Raw genomic sequence first — 18,503 nt, 5'->3', positions numbered from 1 at the left:
GTGGCATATATATACAATGGAATATCATTCAGCCATAAAGAGAAACGAAATTGAATTATTTGTAGTGAGGTGGATGGATTTAGAGTCTGTCCTACAGAGTGAAGTAAGTCAGAAAGAGAAAAACAAATACTGTATGCTAACACATGTATATGGAATCTAAAAAAAATAAAAATGGTTCTGAAGAAGCTAGGGGCAGGACAGGAATAAAAACGCAGACATAGAGAATGGACTTGAGGACACGGGGAGGGGGAAGGGTAAACTGGGACGAAGTGAGAGAGTGGCATGGACATATATACACCACCAAATGTAAAATAGATAGCTAGTGGGAAGCAGTCGCATAACACAGGGAGATCAGCTGGTGCTTTGTGACCACCTAGAGGGGTGGGATAGGGAGGGTGGGAAGGAGACACAAGAGGGAGGGGACATGGGGATAAATGTATACGTATAGCTGATTCACTTTGTGATACAGCAGAAACTAACTCACCATTGTAAAGCAGTTATACTCCAATAAAGATGTTAAAAATCAATTAATTAATTAATTTTTAAAAAGTACATGTTTGGTAACGAGAGAGAGCAAGACTGTAGTTTTGTGGGAAGAGATGGTGGGTGTCAGAGGCAGAGAAAGAGGAATAGCAAATACCAGGCAATGAGCCTGATTCATATATAAATTTCCCACTTGCTGTGAGAGAATTTGCTTGCTCTAGTGCAAGCTGTATACAGAAATTATGTAAAATTTAGATCCTGAGATATATCAAAGATTGAAATCAGTCTTGGAATTAAGATCCCAGAATTCAAATAATGAGGGAGAAAATTTCATGACACCTTTGTAATAGTAAAAATGAACTTTGGGAAGAACCCAAGGCCCCAAAAGTTGACCCTATCCTGGATTTTCACACACATCTCTTCCAGGACACAGTTGTGGCTCTCCATGCTTTGTCCAGATACGGAGCAGCCCTCTTTGCCAGAACTGGGAAGGCAGCACAGGTGACCATCCAGTCTTCAGGGACATATTCCACAAAATTCAAAGTGGACAACACCAACCGCCTGTTACTACAGCAGGTCTCGTTACCAGACATTCCTGGGGAGTACAGCATAAATGTGTCAGGGGAAGCATGTGTGTATATTCAGGTAAGGCTCTTGGGGAAAGTTGGAGAGATTCAACTGTAAACCCTCCTTCTGAAAATGGAAACTATTTATTCTTACTTGGGCTGTGAAAGCAAAAATCAGGAGAAATGAAATTGTGACAGACCGAAGGATCCTGTGGAGTGGAAACTATTTTTATTCATAATGTTTCACAGACAGCTCTGAAATACAATGTCTTCTTGGAGAAGAAGGAATCTGCATTCAATCTACATGTACAGACAATACTCCAAACTTGTGACGGACTCAAAGCCCACACAAGCTTCCAAATCTCACTGGAAGTCAGGTAAGAATACCTGTCTCTGTTATCTACTTCTGAAAATATTAGCTGCCTAGTACTCTTGAGTACATAGATTCAAAACGACCTAAAGTTATCCTCTTCACTAACTTTTTGCCTTGTCAATGAAAAAAAAAAAAAAAAAGAATGTCTTCACCAACATGGAAAATGAAGAATTTATAGTGTTATGAGCTCAATTTGTCTGCCTCCAGGATTATTTTATTACCCTCAACTATTGTTAAAGAATAAATAATTCATTTCAATAATACTTTAACATGGGATCTTTCTTCCTTATCTCTAAAGGAAAGGCTTTCTAGTCTTTTAAAATTTCATGTTTCTAGGGAGAAAGAATTCACAATTCAATAACACTCTTCCGAGATTTACTTGGAATAGAACAAGTGACTGATTATAATGACAAATCTAATGAGTCTCAGATGAAAAGAAAAAATAATATTCTCAATTTGGTTTATCATCAATAGACAAATAAGTTAAATGTACTTCATAAAAGCAATATATGTTAATTAAGCAAAAATAAAAAATACACTCAAGTAGCTACAGTGAATATAAATACAGACTGGGTCTCTTACCTAAAGGAATCTTATAGTCTAGTTGTGAAGATAATTTTCAAATAAAAAAATGATAATCATTAATCTAAAATGTATGAGTTGCAAAGATGAAGCATATACCAGAGATTCTAAAATCTGATTATTGTCCTTTGCAGAATTTGTTTAAAAATGCATATTGCCAGGTCCCACCCTCAGAGATTTAATTCAGTATTTCTCGAGCTGTGCTCAGGTATCCACTTTTTTTGGGGGGGGGGGTTTGTAATTTATTTTTGTAATTTATTTATTTATTTATTTTTTTACACACACACACACACACACACACACACTGTATTTTATTTTTACAAGAGATAAATAGACTGACACCAAGCATTGTACATGGATGACCACAACAAAAGCAACAATGATTGCAATTACCAAACATGAAACACACTCATACTATGTCATAATATTGACATTCAGTCCAGTAATCCTCCATTGTAACAGCTCCTTTACTTTGCAGTGAAAATTGATTTGTATGTTCTTTGCCTCTGAGTCCTTGTGGGATTTTTTTTTTTTAATTCAGACAGAAAGTCACAAAAATTATACTCATCATCATCAGTTCACTCAGTCCCTTGTAATTAATTTTTTTTTCATCTTGATCTTTTGTTAGCACTTTTATGAGTTCATCAGTTTTTCATTAGAGTTCTGAAAATGCTTATTCATTCAGTTCAGCAGTACAGTCAGTTACCAGAAACCTGTACTTGTCAGAGTCTTTTCCATGAATTTCTTGAAGATGAAACCCTTTTATAGGAACATATTTGCAAAAGCATCAGAGTACACCCAGAACTGTCTGTAAATGACAAAAGACTTAAAAATGACCACACTTAAAGATTTGATGAAAGTTCATAATAATGCAGTTGACAAGAAAATTAGTTATTTCTGAGATATACATTTTATTTTTTTTAATTTTTATTTACTTATTTATTTATTTATGGCTGTGTTGGGTCTTCGTTTCTGTGCGAGGGCTTTCTCTAGTTGCGGCAAGTGGGGGCCACTCTTCATCACGGTGTGCGGGCCTCTCATTATCGCGGCCTCTCGTTGTGGAGCACAGGCTCCAGACGCGCAGGCTCAGTAACTGTGGCTCACGGGCCTAGTTGCTCCGCGGCATGTGGGATCCTCCCAGACCAGGGCTCGAACCCGTGTCCCCTGCATTGGCAGGCAGATTCTCAACCACTGCGCCACCAGGGAAGCCCCTGAGATATACATTTTAAAGTAATAACTAGGATTATGACTTATAACATTATACCAGAACATATAAGATTTTTAGAAATTTCATGTAATGTCTGAAACGTTAATTAATGTAATATAAACATTACTTTAAAAAATTAAAATCTCACCCACAGGCTTTCTTTTTTTTTTTTATTCTTTTTTTTTCTTTTATTATCAGTCATCAATTTTATACACATCAGTGTATACGCGTCAATCCCAATCGCCCAAATCAGCACACCACCATCCCCACCCCACCGCGGTTTTCCCCCCTTGGTGTCCATACGTTTGTTCTCTGCGTCTGTGTCTCAACTTCTGCCCTGCAACCTGGTTCATCTGTACCATTTTTCTAGGTTCCACATACATGCGTTAATATACGATATTTGTTTTTCTCTTTCTGACTTACTTCACTCTGTATGACAGTCTCTAGATCCATCCACGTCTCAACAAATGACTCAATTTCGTTCCTTTTTATGGCTGAGTAATATTCCATTGTATATATGTACCACATCTTCTTTATCCATTCGTCTGTCGATGGGCATTTAGGTTGCTTCCATGACCTGGCTATTGTAAATAGTGCTGCAGTGAACATTGAGGTGCATGTGTCTTTTTGAATTATGGCTTTCTCTGGGTATATGCCCAGTAGTGGGATTGCTGGATCATATGGTAATTCTATTTTTAGTTTTTTAAGGAACCTCCATATTGTTCTCCATAGTGACTGTATCAATTTACATTCCCACCAACAGTGCAAGAGGGTTCCCTTTTCTCCACACCCTCTCCAGCATTTGTTGTTTGTAGATTTTCTGATGATGCCCATTCTAACTGGTGTGAGGTGATACCTCATTGTAGTTTTGATTTGCATTTCTCTAATAATTAGTGATGTTGAGCACCTTTTCATGTGCTTCTTGGCCATCTGTATGTCTTCTTTGGAGAAATGTCTGTTTAGGTCTTCTGCCCATTTTTGGATTGGGTTGTTTGTTTCTTTAATATTGAGCTGAATGAGCTGTTTATATATTTTGGAGATTAATCCTTTGTCCGTTGATTCGTTTGCAAATATTTTCTCCCATTCTGAGGGTTGTCTTTTCGTCTTGTTTATGGTTTCCTTTGCTGTGCAAAAGCTTTGAAGTTTCATTAGGTCCCATTTGTTTATTTTTGTTTTTATTTCCATTACTCTAGGAGGTGGATCAAAAAAGATCTTGCTGGGGCTTCCCTGGTGGCGCAGTGGTTGAGAATCTGCCTGCTAATGCAGGGGACACGGGTTCGAGCCCTGGTCTGGGAAGATCCCACATGCCACGGAGCAACTGGGCCCGTGAGCCACAACTACTGAGCCTGCGCGTCTGGAGCCTGTGCTCTGCAACAAGAGAGGCCGCGATACTGAAGAGGCCCGCGCACCGTGATGAAGAGTGGCCCCCGCTTGCCGCAACTAGAAGAAGCCCTCGCACAGAAACGAAGACCCAACACAGCCAAAAAAACTAAATATAAAAAAATAAATAAATAAAATATTTACAAAAAAATAGCCAGCATAGTTTCTGTTTAAAAAAAAAAAAAAAAAGATCTTGCTGTGATTTATGTCAAAAAGTGTTCTTCCTATGTTTCCCTCTAAGAGTTTTATAGTGTCCAGTCTTACATTTAGGTCTCGAATCCATTTTGAGTTTATTTTTGTGTACGGTGTTAGGGAGTATTCTAATTTCATTCTTTTACATGTAGCTGTCCAGTTTTCCCAGCACCACTTATTGAAGAGACTGTCTTTTCTCCATTGTATATCTTTGCCTCCATTGTCATAGATTAGTTGACCATAGGTGCGTGGGTTTATCTCTGGGCTTTCTATCTTGTTCCATTGATCTATGTTTCTGTTTTTGTGTCAGTACCATATTGTCTTGATTACTGTAGCTTTGTAGTATAGTCTGAAGTCAGGGAGTCTGATTCCTCCAGCTCCGTTTTTTTCCCTCAAGACTGCTTTGGCTCTTCGGGGTCTTTTGTGTCTCCATACAAATTTTAATATGATTTGTTCTAGTTCTGTAAAAAATGCCATTGGTAATTTGATAGGGATTGCATTGAATCTGTAGATTGCTTTGGGTAGTATAGTCATTTTCACAATATTGATTCTTCCAATCCAAGAATATGGTATATCTCTCCACCTGTTGGTATCATCTTTAATTTCCTTCATCAGTGTCTTCTAGTTTTCTACATACAGGTCTTTTGTCTCCCTAGGTAGGTTTATTCCTAGGTATTTTATTCTTTTTGTTGCAATGGTAAATGGGAGTGTTTCCATAATTGCTCTTTCAGATTTTTCATCATTAGTGTATAGGAATGCAAGAGATTTCTGTGCACTAATTTTGTATCCTGCAACTTTACCAAATTCATTGATTAGCTCTAGTAGTTTCCTGGTGGCATCTTTAGGATTCCCTATGTATAATATCATGTCATCTGCAAACAGTGACAGTTTTACTTCTTCTTTTCCAATTTGTATTCCTTTTATTTCTCTTTCTTCTCTGATTGCCATGGCTAGGACTTCCAAAACTATGTTGAATAATAGTGGTGAGAGCGGACACCCTTGTCTCGTTCCTGATCTTAGAGGAAATGCTTTCAGTTTTTCACCATTGAGAATGATGTTTGCCATGGGTTTGTCGTATATGGCCTTTCTTATGTTGAGGTAGGTTCCCTCTATGCCCACTTTCTGGAGAGTTTTTATCATAAATGGGTGTTGAATTTTGTCAAAAGCTTTTTCTGCATCTATTGAGATGATCATATGGTTTTTATCCTTCAATTTGTTAAGATGGTGTATCCCATTGATTGATTTGCGTATATTGAAGAATCCTTGCATCCCTGGGATAAATCCCACTTGATCGTGGTGTATGATCCTTTTAATGTGTTGTTGGATTCTGTTTTTGCTAGTATTTTGTTGAGGATTTTTGCATCTATATTCATCAGTGATATTGGTCTGCAATTTTCTTTTTGTGTAGTATCTTTGTCTGGTTTTGGTATCAGGGTGATGGTGGCCTCATAGAATGAGTTTGGGAGTGTTCCTTCCTCTGCAATTTTTTGGAAGAGTTTGAGAAGGATGGGTGTTAGCTCTCCTCTAAATGTTTGATAGAATTCACCTGTGAAGCCATCTGGTCCTGGACTTTTGTTTGTTGGAAGATTTTTAATCACAGTTTCAATTTCAGTGCTTGTGATTGGTCTGTTCATATTTTCTATTTCTTCCTGGTGCAGTCTTGGAAGGTTATACCTTCTCTAAGAATTTGTCCATTTCTTCCAGGTTGTCCATTTAATTGGCATAGAGTTGCTTGTGGTAAACTCTCATGATCGTTTGTATTTCTGCAGTATCAGTTGTTACTTTTCATTTCTAATTCTATTGATTTGAGTCCTCTCCCTTTTTCTTGATGAGTCTGGCTAATGGCTTATCAATTTTGTTTATCTTCTCAAAGAACCAGCTTTTAGTTTTATTGATCTTGCTCTTGTTTCCTTTGTTTCTTTTTCATTTATTTCTGCTCTGATCTTTATGATTTCTTTCCTTCTGTAAACTTTGGGTTTTGTTTGTTCTTCTTCTCTAGTTCCTTTAGGTGTAAGGTTAGATTGTTTCCTTGAGATTTTTCTTGTTTCTTTAGGTAGGCTTGTAGAGCTATAAACGTCCCTCTTAGAACTGCTTTTGCTGCATCCCATAGGTTTTGGGCCGTCGTGTTTTCATTGTCATTTGTGTCTAGGTATTTTTTGATTTCCTCTTTGATTTCTTCAGTGATCTCTTGGTTATTTAGTAACGTATTGTTTAGCCTCCATGTGTTTGTGTTTTTTACGTTTTTTTCCCTGTAATTGATTTCTAATCTCATAGCGTTGTGGTCAGAAAAGATGCTTGATATGATTTCAATTTTCTTAAATTTACTGAGGCTTGATTTGTGACCCAAGATGTGATCTATCCTGGAGAATGTTCCATGCACACTTGAGAAGAAAGTGTAATCTGCTGTTTTTGGATGGAATGTCCTATAAATATCAATTAAATCTATCTGGTCTATTGTGTCATTTAAAGCTTCTGTTTCCTTATTTATTTTCATTTGGGATGATCTGTCCATTGGTGTAAGTGAGGTGTTAAAGTCCCCCACTATTATTGTGTTACTGTCGATTTCCTCTTTTATAGCTGTTAGCAGTTGCCTTATGTATTGAGGTGCTCCTATGTTGGGTGCATATATATTTATAATTGTTATATCTTCTTCTTGGATTGATCCCTTGATCATTATGTAGTGTCCTTCCTTGTCTCTTGTAACATTCTTTATTTTAAAGTCTATTTTATCTGATATGAGTATAGCTACTCCAGCTTTCTTTTGATTTCCATTTGCATGGAATATCTTTTTCCATCCCCTCACTTTCAGTCTGTATGTGTCCCTAGGTCTGAAGTGGGTCTCTTGTAGACAGCATATATATGGGTCTTGTCTTTGTATCCATTCAGCAAGCCTGTGTCTCTTTGTTGGAGCATTTAATCCATTCACGTTTAAGGTAATTATTGATATGTATGTTCCTGTGACCATTTTCTTAATTGTTTTGGGTTTGTTTTTGTAGGTCCTTTTCTTCTCTTGTGTTTCCCACTTAGAGAAGTTCCTTTAGCATTTGTTGTAGAGCTGGTTTGGTGGTGCTGAATTCTCTTAGCTTTTGCTTGTCTGTAAAGCTTTTGATTTCTCCATCAAATCTAAATGAGATCCTTGCCGGGTAGAGTAATCTTGGTTGTAGGTTCTTCCCTTTCATTACTTTAAGTATATCATGCCACTCCCTCCTGGCTTGTAGAGTTTCTGCTGAGAAATCAGCTGTTAACCTTATGGGAGTTCCCTTGTATGTTATTTGTCGTTTTTCCCTTGCTGCTTTCAATAATTTTTCTTGGTCTTTAATTTTTGCCAATTTGATCACTATGTGTCTCGGCGTGTTTCTCCTTGGGTTTATCCTGTATGGGACTCTCTGCGCTTCCTGGACTTGGGTGGCTATTTCCTTTCCCATGTTAGGGAAGTTTTCGACTATAATCTCTTCACATATTTTCTCTGGTCCTTTCTCTCTCTCTTCTCCTTCTGGGACCCCTATAATGTGAATGTTGTTGTGTTTAATGTTGTCCCAGAGGTCTCTTAGGCTGTCTTCATTTCTTTTCATTCTTTTTTCTTTAGTCTGTTCCGCAGCAGTGAATTCCACCATTCTGTCTTCCAGGTCACTTATCCGTTCTTCTGCCTCAGTTATTCTGTTATTGATTCCTTCTAGTGTAGTTTTCATTTCAGTTATTGTACTGTTCATCTCTGTTTGTTCTTTAATTCTTCTAGGTCTTTGTTAAACATTTCTTGCATCTTCTCGATCTTTGCCTCCATTCTTATTCCGAGGTCCTGGATCATCTTCACTATCATTATTCTGAATTCTTCTTCTGGAAGGTTGCCTATCTCCACTTCATTGAGTTGTTTTTCTGGGGTTTTATCTTGTTCCTTCATCTGGTATATAGCCCTCTGCCTTTTCATCTTGTCTGTCTTTCTGTGAATGTGGTTTTTGTTCCACAGGCTGCAGGATTATAGTTTTTCTTGCTTCTGCTGTCTGCCCTCTGGTGGTTGAGGCTATCTAAGAGGCTTGATGGGAGGCTCTGGCGGTGGGTAGAGCTGACTGTTGCTGTGGTGGTCAGAGCTCAGTAAAACTTTAATCCACTTGACTGCTGATGGGTGGGGCTGGGTTCCCTCCCTGTTGGTGGTCTTGCCTGAGGAAACCCAACACTGGAGCCTACCTGGGCTCTTTGGTGGGGCTAATAACAGACTCTGGGAGGGCTCACACCAAGGAGTACTTCCCAGAACTTCGGCTGCCAGCGTCACCCTCCACACGGTGAAACAGAGCCACCCCCTGCCTCTGCAGGAGACCCTCCTACACTAGCAGGTAGGTCTGGTCCAGTCTCCCCCGGGGTCACCGTTCCTTCCCCTGGGTCCCGATGCGCACACTATTTTGTGTGCGCCCTCCAAGAGTGGGGTCTCTGTTTCCCCCAGTCCCGTCGAAGTCCTGCAATCAATTCCCACTAGGCTTCAAATTCTGATTCTCTATGAATTCCTCCTCCCGTTGCCGGACCCCCAGGTTGGGAAGCCCGACGTGGGGCTCAGAACCTTCACTCCAGTGGGTGGACTTCTGTGGTATAAGTGTTCGCCAGTCTGTGAGTCACCCACCCACCAGTTATGGGATTTGATTTTACTCTGATTGCACCCCTCCTACCGTCTCACTGTGGCTACTCCTTTGTCCTTGGACATGGGGTATCCTCCTTGGTGAAGTCCAGTGTCTTCCTGTCGATGACTGTCCAGCAGCCAGTTGTGATTCTGGTGCTCTTGCAAGAGGGAGTGAGAGCACGTCCTTCTACTCCGCCATCTTGGTTAATCCTCCGGTATCCACTTTTTTAATGAATTCTGCAGCTGATTCTGCCATACAGTCAGTTTTTAGAACCACTCATATTGACTACAAAGGTTATATATTTCTGGGTATGGAAAGATCACTGAGGACAAGGCAATCATTAGGAAAACTACTTGAAGACGCTAGGGCTTATGTCGGACCTTAAAGGAGGGCAAGATTCAAATATAGAGGGGCCTCTTTCTTCCCTTCCTTGTATCTGTAGATACACAGGGAACCATCCGGTCTCCAACATTGTGATTGTTGATGTAAAGATGATATCTGGTTTCATTCCCCTGAAACCAACAGTGAAAATGGTAAGTAGATCCTAGGTATTTGAATTTTCTGTATCCCCAGCGTAGGACCATACCAACAGCATCCTCATAAGGTCAACTTGTCAAAACAACATTGGTCCTAATTAAAGAAATTGAATTTATATGGTACCCAGCATACATTTAGCATTGTGCTAAGTACCAATACAAGAAAAAGAAGAAAGATGTCTGAATTAATTGAGCCTACATTCTAGTTAAGAGTATTTAGAAATGGGTAACTGAAACCGTCAAATAACATTTCGGGACAAGATGTAATTAAGTACCAAAATTATCGGTATAGTCTTAAAATACTGTGGGAATTCAGAAAAAATTGAGATCAGTGTTAGTTAGAATAGATAAAGATATCTTCAGCTCCACACCCATGAGTAAGTTTTCCATGCAGAGAGTGGGGCAGCCTAGCAGCTAAGAACACAAGCTCTGGGGCCAGACTTCCTGGGTTCAAATCCTGGTTTGGCTATTTACTGTGTGACGTAGGGCAAGTCACTTCACTTTGCTATGCCTCAGTCCCCTCTTCTGTAAAATGGGCATAACAAGTGCCTGTCTCATAGGGTTGCGGGGAGGACTGAATGAGATAAAGACACAATGAATGCTCAGAGCTGTGTTTGAATTAATGTAAACTATTATTATTTGTTGTAACTTTAGAAAAAAAAAAAAGATACCTTCATAAATAATCTCAGATGAGTAGTTATCTTACTTGAGGCTACTTCTCCCTTACCTTCAAACTGAAGCCAAGGACACCTGTTACTGAGTCATATGAATATTTAATCTTACATCTGATGTATTGGTATTCACAATTTTCTATATATGTTTCCATTCTACTGGATGAGTATCTGCAAACCTCATTTCAAGGAATTTAATCCCAGCTTCCTCTTTGTACATACTTCAGTCCCACAGTCCGCTTGTCTCTTAGTACCTCAAGGGCTTCATTTATTCAGTAACACTGGTGATTTCTCTCATTTCCCTCAGCTTGAACCATCACGCCACATGAGCAGGACAGAAGTGAGCAACAACAATGTCTTGATTTACCTGGAACAGGTAAGGGCCCTGCAGCGTTGCTAGACACATCCAGGTGGATAGTCCTTTTACACGGGTCTCTTCACCTAGGAGGTGCATGGTATGAGAAGAGCAATCACGAGGAAAGCCTTTTTGAAAAGCACATCCTTTCTGTTCCATTAGATAATATTTTAAATTCTCTTTCCTCATTGCAGGCTTCCCTGGAGTTTGGAGTGTCAGAAGTATGGGGGTTGGGGGGACCAAAGGATATGGATTTGTTTGTACTAAAATAGGAATATGAGTATTTCTGCTTACTTCAGGTAGATGCTCTTTTCCGCAAACACGCCTGATCATCTAGAAGCCTACTTGAACAGTTGCTGATTAAGGGTAGGAAGTGTTCCCAGGAGTTGGCCAATGATTATGTCAACCTCACCTTAACATAAATGTATACAAAAAATTAGATGTAGATATATAGGCAGATAGACAAGTAGATAGGTAGGTAGTTAGATAGACAGATATGTAGATACATAGATGCATAGATAGATATAGACAGATGATATGTTATCAGTCTAGATGTATTCATCACAGTCAGTTTTATCATAATGTAATTGATTTCATTAGCAACACAAGAAACCACTGTGATTTTGTACATGTATGTTTATACTTTGAAAAATGTCTGTTTTCTAAATATTTGGAAACATTACTATGGATAGAGTCAGTCTGCCAGTGAAAAGAATTTTTCTCTCACTATGAGCAGAGCCATGTATGGACATTATGGAGGAATATGAATTGTTTTAATTGTTTAAAAATCTGGTAAATTTTCATTACTCTAAGGAGCTCTCCTCTAGCTCCTCAGGTTCCTACTCTAAAATCTTTATCGCCATCCTCCTAGGTGAGAAGTTAGGGCGCATAGCTGGTTTGAGATTGAACTCTGTCAGCCAACTAAGAACTGTTCCTCAAAGGACGAAGATTGAATGGCACCAAAGGAAAAGAGGTGAGGTCTCCCTGATTCTGGATTATTCTCCCTTTCTTTTTTCAGGTAACTAATCAGACACTGAGCTTTTCCTTCTCAGTTCTACAAGACATCCCTGTAAGAGATCTGCAACCTGCTATTGTGAAAGTCTATGACTACTATGAGACTGGTGAGTAACAGAGGACTAAGAACCGTAAGTAACCTCAATCCATAATAAAGGAATTAGAGTGTGACAGACATTTGTAAGTAAGCCCTGTTTTCAACATATTCTGTTACCTTATTCCTGCTACCTTGGCCTATAAAACTACTACAAAAACTACCTACAACATAAGTCTGCCAATCATGCAAAAATTTCCAAGGGACTAAGAGTTTTACAAAGAAATGTTTACAGATAAAGAGATATATAAATCTCCTTTAAAAGATGCTATAACAATGCAAAGTAATAAATAAGAGCCTGGAGAATTACACAGATAATTAGGGGAGGAAATTAGAGATAGGAAGAGAACAATCCCTTGAGATGTCAACGAAGACCAAACAAAGAAAATAAAATCTGAGTTGTAAGATAAAACGTAGGTGTTATTCTGATTAGTGTAGAGGAACATGCTGAATGTTGCAGACTAGGAGAAAACGATAAGAAAATATCATGAACGGGGAAAGAAGCAAATATCAAAGCAGAACTGAAAGGACACACACCTACAGTTATCCCCCTTGTACTTTGCTTGAACGACTGCAGTGTGGTCAGCCCTTCATTTCTCTCACAGAGAAGGGGATTATGTCAATGGTACCAAGAGTGGAAATCCCAAGACCACTCTTGTCTACTTCCCCAGCAAACCGACATTTCTGCAATGATGCAGCTCCTGATTCAGTGAAGTGTGCAGTCCTGATATGTCAAAACCTCTCCATGAAACCCTGTCCCACTGAAGCTCCCATTCTCAAGGTTTTCCCCCATCGTGTCTTTCAGATGAAGCAGCTTTGGCTGAGTACAGTGCTCCCTGCAACACAGATAAGCAGTCTGAGTTCCATGTGTCAAGCCTTTATTTTGCTCTTAAAGCCAGTCCTCCTAAATACAAAATCATCTACATCTTTTTTTAGTTGATCTCAGATTCCTCATACTGCATAATAACACAGAAATATACACCTTGGGAGAAGAGCACTAACTCTCTGAAAGATTTATTTCTAATTCCTTTATCAGAAGAGTCTGTATTGGGCTTCCCTGGTGGCGCAGTGGTTGGGAATCTGCCTGCCAATGCAGGGGACACGGGTTCGAGCCCTGGTCCGGGAAGATCCCACATGCCGTGGAGCAACTAAGCCTGTGCACCACAACTACTGAGCCTGCACACCACAACTACTGAGCCTGCACTCTAGAGCCCACGAGCCACAACTACCAAAGCCCACACGCCTAGAGCCCGTGCTCCACAACAAGAGAAGCCACTGCAATGAGAAGCCCACGCACCGCAGCGAAGAGCAGCCCCCGCTCGCCACAACTAGAGAAAGCCCGCACGCAGCAACGAAGACCCAACGCAGCCAAAAATAAATAAATAAATAAATAAAATTAATTAAAAAAAAAAAAAAAAAAGAAGAGTCTGTATTGATTGTAGGGTGGATATTTGATGGATCCCAATCTCAACCACAGCCAGTTTGGTTTCCTTTAGTAAGCCCTGTCATTCATATCCAATTAGAATTATATTCACCCTTGTCAAGCCCTAAATCATCCTGTTTACTTTCTTCTCTCCACAGACACAGAGCAAGGAAATGTTTGAGGCCCATATCTATAGACAGGGCTTTGCTGGAATCCTCAAAACCAGGACTCTTTGAAAGGATTGTTTTCTGTCTGCAATACAGATGCTAAACAAGGATGGTAAATAAATATATACTTCCAGAGAGTATCTATCATTGATTCCTTCTTCATTTAATGTAAATTTACTCCAAGGTCACTTAGTGCCGTGCATTGTACCCTGTATTTCTAATGAACAAATGATGACATTTTAGTTGAGGTGATAACGTGTAGTATAAAAACTGGAATAATTCAAAACAGCCTCAATCCTGCAGAACTTCAGAATATTCAAAATAAATGTAACAGCAATCTGATAAATCTTTACCTCCAAAGAAGTTTCTTGGTGGTTAGATTAGTGACAAGAAGAGTACAAAGTATACCTGGGTGTATACTTTTTACAAAGTCATAAAGTGTACTTTTCACAAAGACATAGAGTGTACTTTATGCCAGGTAAAATGACTGGCCTGACTAGACAGGAGTTCCATGTTGTAGGATGCTAAAAATTACTTCATTAATAAGTTATGTTAAGGTGGGAGACAGAAAACTATTACGCTAATTTCTCTGAAGTAGGAATTCATTGGCCTGACTTCTAGTCCAAAATCTGCCACTGACCATGTGTCTGACTTTCAATCAACCAGCTAACCTCTAGAAATCAATTTCATGTATAAGAGAGAGTCTGATGTTACTGAAAAAGTGACAAATAAGTACGGGAACAAGGTTTCTGAGGAGATAAGAAAATGTAGAAGCATAAAAAGAGGTATACGGGTTGACAATTTTTTTAAGCCAATACTGAGTGTCTACCATCTGCTAGGCACTGTTCTAAGCATTTTGTTTCTGTCATGGAATTCCATCCTCACAATCACTCTATGAGGTACATACTATGATTAATGCCATTTTAAATATGAGCAAACAGAGGTTTAGAGAAGTTAGAAAGTTCAGAAAGAAGTTTAGAAAGTTTCCCAAACTCCAAGTGTGAGGAAGACAAGATTTGAAGCTGGAAGCTGGGTTTTCTAGTGATGAGTCCATACCCTTACCCACATCCCTCTATCACTTAGTGTGGATGGAGAAGGTTATTTCTTCTTTTGAGATTTTCAGATGACGGTAGGAGGCTGAATTCAAAAAGAGAGATGTGTGCAAAGGAAGAGAAATGTATATGGGAGCAGGGAAAAGTAAGAAAAATGGGGCAGAGGAAGAAGGAAAATCAGATGTTAGGGTTTCTGGGAGACCTTCAGGTGAGTTCACATATGAGACCTGCTGGCATTGCCATGTCACAATTGTCCCTTTCTTGTGTGAAGCATATGGTATTGTAGACTGTGACCAGTGTGGCCCAAGATTTGAATATGCCTTTCCCAAAAGTCAAACTACACTGAGGGAGGAGAAGGGGTAACACCTACACATTTTTCTTAGAGCCTTTTTATTTAAAGATTATGTTGACTTGTTATCTTTCTTTCTAGAGTATAGAAAAATAGAGCCCTAACCCTTGTACAATGTTGGTGGGAATGTAAATTGGTACAGCCACTGTGGAAAACAGCATGGAGGTTTCTCAAAAAACTAAAAATAGAACTACCCAGCCATTCCACTCCTGGGTATATATCCAAAAGAAACAAAAACACTAATTCAAAAAGATGCATGCACCCCAATGTTCATAGCAGCGTTATCTACAATTGCCAAGATATGAAAGGAACCTAAGTGTCCATCAACAGATGAATGGATAAAGAAGATGTGGTGGGGCTTCCCTGGTGGTGCAGTGGTTGAGAATCCGCCTGCCAATGCAGGGGACACGGGTTCAAGCCCTGGTCTGGGAAGATACCACATGCCGCGGAGCAACTAGGCCTGTGAGCCACAACTACTGAGCCTGCGCGTCTGGAGCCTGTGCTCCACAACAAGAGAGGCCGCGATAGTGAGAGGCCTGCGCACCGCGATGAAGAGTGGCCCCCACTTGCCGCAACTGGAGAAAGCCCTCGCACAGAAACAAAGACCCAACACAGCCAAAAATAAATAAATAAATAAATAAATTTTTAAAAAATGAAGATGTGGTATATATATACAATGGAACACCACACAGCCATAAAAAATAACAAAATTTTGCCATTTGCAGCAACATGGATGGACTTGGAGGGCATTATGCTAAGTGAAAAAAGTCAGAGAAAGACAAATACTGTATACTACAACAAACTAGGGAATATAACAAAAAAGCAGCAGAGACAGATTTAGAGAATAAACTAGTGGTTACCAGAGAGGAGAGGGAAGGGGGGGAGGGGCAATAAAGGTGTTTGGGGGTGGGAGGCACAAACTATTAGGTAGGTGTAAGACAGGCTCAAGGATGTATTGTACAACCCTGGGGAATATAGCCAATATTTTGTAATAACTATAAATGGAAAGTAACCTTTAAAAATTATTGGGTTGGCCAAAAAGCTCATTCGAGTTTTTCTGTACCATTTTACGGAAAAACCCAAACGAACTTTTTGGCCAGCCCAACATATAATTTTTTTTAAATTTTTTTAAAAAAGAAAAGAACCCTTCAGTATTCTGAAAGAACTAGTAAACTTATGATGGGATAATATCATGGGATCCAAGATTCCTCCTCTGAATGATCACAACAAAAGGGTCAGAGACCCTCCACCCTCATACTGGATCTGGCCATGCCCACAGGCACTGTTATCCCTCTGTTACATGCCCCAATCACAAGAGAGCTGCCTCAGGTTGGAGCCCAGATTTGTGGGGTTTCCCCCAAAAAAAGGACATAATGGGGAATCCTAGCTTCATGCAATGAGTTAGAAGCACTGCAAATAAATAACCAAAGACCATTAGCATTGCATGTGGAGGGGAAGAAAGGAATGGGGGAAATCCTGTTGACTGGTCTCTGATTCTTGATGCTCTAATATTTTTGCCCAGTTGCCATGAAAAAAATATAAGACCTAGGAGAGAAGGTGGAAGCAGGTTTCAATTTTATTCTGTGTTAAGAGAGTCAGACCAGGTTGAATGTTGAAAAGGCAGTGTTTACGGGAGCGATTAAAAATGAGGCTTGACAGATCAGTTGAGACTGATTTATCAAGGGTGTTCAAAGAAGTCTATGTTTTATCCTATAAGTAATAGGAAGCCAATGGAATCTTTTAAAAACAGGATAGTGGCATGATCATACTTGATTTAAGATGGTAACAAGCAGCAGAAAGGGACTAGGGTGGTAGGGACAGGTGGTAAGGAGACAATTACAGTAGCCCTTATTTCTCAGGAAAAATGTGTGTGGAAAATGGGCTGGGAATATATTCTACTTCTTAAAACTGATTCTTTCATTTTTAACACTTAGAGAAAGCCAGAATGCTTCGCATTAATATGACAAGTTCTAGACCAAAATGAAAGTCTACAAAGAAATTTTAATATGTGGGCCTACTGTAAATAGGTTCAGCTTCCTATGCAGTTTTTTTCCAAGTCCATTAAAAGCCATAATTGACACTAATGGCAAGTTAGGATCAACAATTAATGTGATTAATTATGCATCTTAGTTTGAACTAAGAGGAGGAACGGGGGACTACTAAGATAAGGTTAGACACAAACTAAAAGGATTTTAAAGGACAAATACTGATACATAAGAGACACATATAGCATATACTAGATTCATGCCTCAGATTCTGAGCATTATAGTGAAAGACCATCTCAGATGTTCTGCCAATTTTTTTTTTTTTTTTAATGTGCTTCCCTTATGCTTGTCCCTGATCTGATACCTTAGCAGTTCTCAGATGCCCTCTTTTCATGTACAGTAATGAAAGATAGCCACAGGGTGGCAGCAAAGGTTAAAAAATATGAGTACTGCTGCTTTATTAACTGTAAAAAAACTTTGTAAAAAAAAAGTTAGACAAAGAGAAGAGAGAAGGAGAGGAATAAAATAATCATGGAAACTTATAGTAAGAAGACAACAAAATAAGGTAACTAGCACACAAATTGTCCTTACTGGTCCACAGAATTGCATTCTGGGAATAGTGATTTTGTTTGTGTGTGTATGTGTGTATGGCAGAGGGGAGGGGAGGGAGGTTGGCTGGTTTTCTTAGAATCAGTATATTCTACATGAAATATTACATTTCTTTGTCTTCTGTAAATGAAATGTGACTCTAAACCCCAGCCCCATTAGACTGCAGGAAATTTATCTCAAATATTCTGGGGTTCTTCCTACCTGGTGATCTAATACAGGGTCAAGGTATTTCATCCCACCCCACGGCAGTCATCTGTCTTTAGTTTACATGACTGTGTTAGATCCACCACCCTGTGGCCTCCCTGTTGTTCAAAGGGATAGGAATATTTGACAAAGAACAAGTGGCTGGGCCTGGGATCCAGCCTTCCAGGTGCTCCATGCAGACCTTCTCTGTAATTCCCCCAAGGAAACTACTGACCTCTCTGCCCGGCCTGAAAGAACTGTTTTGGTCTGGGGAAATGTTTTAAGCATTTAGTCATTCTAGTTAGAAACCTTAGTCTCTTAATTGGCTTTCTTCCTTCTTAAATTGTTATTCCCCTGTTTATTCTTTTAAAATCAAAAGACAGGAAACCCTGCCCCAAACCTCCCTTGAGGTTCAATTCTTTCAAATTTTCTACATAGACAATCATATAATCTGTGAACAAAGACACTTTTATTTCTTCCTTAGTAATCTGTATAGCTTTTCTTTCCTTTTCTTGTCTTGTTGCATTAGCTAGGACTTTTGGGACAATGTTGAAGAGAAGTGGTTAGAGGGGACATCTCTCTCTTGTTCCAAATTTTAGGGGAAAGCATCTAGTTTCTCAGCATTAATATAATTAGATGTGGGGTTTTGGAGATTTTATTTTATCAAGTTGGGGA

At 39.3% G+C, this 18,503-nt stretch overlaps 1 pseudogene; it reads left to right on the top strand.

The window, feature by feature from the left end:
* LOC118902010 overlaps window positions 1-12,996 on the top strand; it is a 30,557-nt pseudogene extending 17,561 nt beyond the window's left edge.
* The last annotated feature ends 5,507 nt before the right edge of the window (window positions 12,997-18,503 follow it).

Source organism: Balaenoptera musculus, chromosome 10 (assembly GCF_009873245.2).
Source record: "Balaenoptera musculus isolate JJ_BM4_2016_0621 chromosome 10, mBalMus1.pri.v3, whole genome shotgun sequence".
NCBI lineage: Eukaryota > Metazoa > Chordata > Mammalia > Artiodactyla > Balaenopteridae > Balaenoptera > Balaenoptera musculus.
Note: the sequence above shows the minus strand (reverse complement) of the source record. Positions and strands in the feature narration are given on the sequence as shown.